General features: G+C 45.1%; 1 non-coding gene across 1 annotated transcript; it reads left to right on the forward strand.

The window, feature by feature from the left end:
* The first annotated feature begins 986 nt into the window (after positions 1–986).
* Positions 987–1,058, forward strand: trnad-guc (transfer RNA aspartic acid (anticodon GUC)). The gene has a single exon. It is a non-coding gene; the product is annotated as a tRNA-Asp (tRNA).
* Positions 1,059–3,762: the final 2,704 nt, after the last annotated feature.

Below are 3,762 nucleotides of genomic sequence, written 5' to 3' on the forward strand. Positions count from 1 at the left end.
AGACTGGATCGACTGGGCTTGTAGTCACTGGAGTTTAGAAGCATGAGAGGGGATCTCATAGAAACATAAAACATTCTGACGGGACTTGACAGGTTAGATGCAGCAAGAACGTTCCCGATGTTGGGGAAGTCCAGAATTAGGGGACACAGTCTAAGATAAGGGGCAGGCCATTTAGGACCGAGATGAGGAGAAACTTCTTCACTCAGAGAGTTGTTAACCTGTTGAATACCCTATCGCTGACAGTTGCTGATGCCAGTTCATTGGCTATATTCAAAAGGAATTATATATGGCAATTAAGGCTAAAGGCATTAAGAGGTATGGAGAGAAAGCAGGAAAGGGGTACTGAGCTTTAATGATCAGCATGAACTTATTGAATGGTGGTGCAGACTCGAAAGCCCGAATGGCCTATGACTGCACCAATTTTCTTTGTTTCTCTGTTTGTCCCTGTCTCTCAATCTGTCTCTTACTTTCTCACGGTGTCAAAGTTCTGCTCCAATGGTATTCTCTCAGTCTCCCTCTCTATTTCGCTCTCTCTTTCCCATCATCCCTCTCTGTCTGACTGTCTCTCTCTTTCCCATCGTCTCTCTCTATCTGTCTATATTTCTGCCTGCCTGTCTTTCTTTGCCCTGTCTCTAACCTGCTGAGTACTTCCATCATTTTCTCTTTTAGTCTCTTTCTCTCTTTCTCGATCTGTCTCTCTCCTTGTCACTGTCTTTATCATTGACTTTCTCTCACTCTTTCCCTCTCTCTCTTAACAGATCACACACACATATCTCTGTATATGTATGTGTTTGATTATTTTTCTCACTCAATCTGCCTCTCCTTCTCAGTCTCACACTTTCTGTCTCTCGTTGTCTCTATCTCGCTGTCTGTCTCTCCCTGTTTGTCGGTTTGTCTCTGTCTCTCAATGCGTCTGTCGACTTCTCATGGTGTCCAGTTCTGTTCACAGCTCGATTCCTGCTCTCACAGAGCTGGTACCCGTCAGTTTCTCGTTAGTATAGTGGTGAGTATCCCCGCCTGTCACGCGGGAGACCGGGGTTCAATTCCCCGACGGGGAGGCAGTTGTTTCAAAATGTAGAATTTTACTTCTGTTTCTTGGTAGAGAAAGATATTAAAAAGTTCCAGAGCAATATAGAACTGTAAAAATGCAGGTGGAGGAGATTGCCTCTTCCAGATATTGAGCGAACGGAGACTTTTTCTGGATTCTTTGGCCGCCTGCTGCACAGAGATGGATGACTGAGCTTTTTCTGAGTAACGTTTAAAAAGGCAGCCACACAGTAGTTGTGGCCGAGTGGTTAAGGCGATGGTCTAGAAATCCATTCGGTTTTTCCCGAGCAGGTTCGAATCTTGCTGACTCCGATTCTCAGCATATTGTATTCCATTTCACAATTTAACCAGGTCTCTGCCAAACTGATCCTGAGATAGATGGAATAACGTCCCACACCTTTCAACACTGACATTTTTTCTCATTTTTATTAATCTGCAATATTCACGATACATCCCTTTAAAAAATCGAAAAAATCAGTCGAAGTTGCGACAGTGATTCAGCCTGTCTATCCCTCGAGATGACGAAGGCATCTGTGCATTCCCGTTGGTGCGTGTAAATTTTTGGTTATTTGTGTGTGTGTCTCTGTGTCTGTCGATCTCTATATATGTCTCTGTGTATGAGCAACTGTCTGTGGAAATCATCACCATGAATTTGATATGTCCTGGAACTTATAAAAAAGACTTGGGGAAAATAATATGGTTGTGAACTTTTTTATCGGCTTTGATTCAGTGGCAGCATTCTCGACTGAATCAGGAGTTTGTGTGTTCAAGTCGCACTCCTGAGAATTGAGCATATCATCTTGGCTAACACTCAAGTGCAGCACTTGGGGAATTTTACAATGTTGAAGCTATTGACTTTCGGATGAAATGTTAAATTGAAGCTCCGTCTGCACCCTCGGGTGGATATGAAAGGTCCCAGAGCATTACTCGAAAAAGAATAGGAGAGTTGCTAAAATTCTGCTAAAATTGCTAAAAATGTTCGTAATTACTCACTGAAAGCCAAAGTGCATGTGTTTGTCTGTGGGGTTAGGGTTGAAGCCCAGATTCTCACAGAGACCGAATCCAGAGTCTGGAGGGATCAGTTTAGCCGTGTGGTTAAGGCGTTGGCCTCAAAATTCAATGGGGTTTTTCCCGCGTTGGTTCGTACCCCAATTATGGTATAGAAACATAGAAAATAGGTGTAGGAGTAGGCCATTTGGCCTTTCTAGGCTGCACTGCCATTCAATGAGTTCATAGCTGATCATGCAACTTCAGTACCCCATTCCACTTTCTCGCCATACACCTTGATCCCCCAAGTAGAAAGGACTTCATCTAACCCCTTTTTGTATATATTTAGTGAATTGGCCTCAACAACTTTCTGTGGTAGAGAATTCCACAGGTTCACCACTCTCTGGGTGAAGAAGATTCTCCTCATCTCGTTCCTAAATGGCTTACCCCTTATACTTAGACTGTGACCCAGAGTCTTACCGCAGGGAAAGGGTCCACAGCCAGATAGGGAATGGAAGACCAGCAGGAAGAGTCGTGCAAGGAAGGTAGTGCAGGGGTCCCCTGCGGTCATCCCCCTGCAAAACAGTTGCACCGTTTTGAGCACTGTTGAGGGGAATGACTCATCAGGGGAGGGCAGCAGCAGCCATGTTCATGGCACCGTGGCTGGCTCTGCTGCACAGGAGGGCAAGAAAAAGAGTGGGACAGCAATAGTAATAGGGGATTCAATGGTGAGTGGAATAGATAGGCGTTTCTGCGGCCGCGAGCGAGACTCCAGGATGGTATGTTGCCTCCCTGGTTCAAGGGTCAAGGATGTCTTGGAGCGGGTGCAGGACATTCTGAAATGGGAGGGAGAACAGCCAGTTGTCGTGGTGCACATTGGTACCAACGACATAACTAAAAAAAAGGGATGAGGTCCTACGAAAGGAATTTAAGGAGCTAGGAGCTAAATTAAAAAGTAGGACCTCAAAAGTAGTAATCTCGGGATTGCTACCAGTGGCTCGTGATAGTCAGAGTAGGAATCGCAGGATAGCGCAGATAAATACGTGGCTTGAGCAGTGGTGCAGCAGGGAGGGATTCACATTCCTGGGGCATTGGGTCCGGTTCTGAGGGAGGTGGGACCAGTACAAACCGGACCGTCTGCACCTGGGCAGGGCCGGAACCAATGTCCCAGGGGGAGTGTTTGCTAGTGCTGTTGGGGAGGATTTAAACCAATATGGCAGGGGGATGGGAACCAATGCAGGGAGACAGAAGGAAACAAAAAGGAGGCAAAAGCAAAAGAAGAAAGGAGATGAGGAAAAGTGGAGGGCAGAGAAACCCAAGGCAAAGAACAAAAAGGGCCACTGTACAGCAAAATTCTAAAAGGAAAAAGGGTGTTAAAAAAAACAAGCCTGAAGGCTTTGTGTCTTAATGCAAGGAGTATCCGCAATAAGGTGGATGAATTAATTGTGCAAATTGATGTTAACAAATATGATGTGATTGGGATTACGGAGACGTGGCTCCAGGATGATCAGGGCTGGTAACTCAACATTCAGGGGTATTCAACATTCAGGAAGGATAGAATAAAAGGAAAAAGGAGGTGGGGTAGCATTGCTGGTTAAAGAGGAGATTAATGCAATAGTTAGGAAAGTTATTAGCTTGGATGATGTGGAATCTATATGGGTAGAGCTGCAGAACACCAAAGGGCAAAATACGTTAGTAAGAGTTGTGTACAGACCTCCAAACAGTAAT

The sequence above is a fragment of the Pristiophorus japonicus genome, chromosome 23 (assembly GCF_044704955.1).
Source record: "Pristiophorus japonicus isolate sPriJap1 chromosome 23, sPriJap1.hap1, whole genome shotgun sequence".
In the NCBI taxonomy this organism is placed as follows: Eukaryota; Metazoa; Chordata; class Chondrichthyes; family Pristiophoridae; genus Pristiophorus; species Pristiophorus japonicus.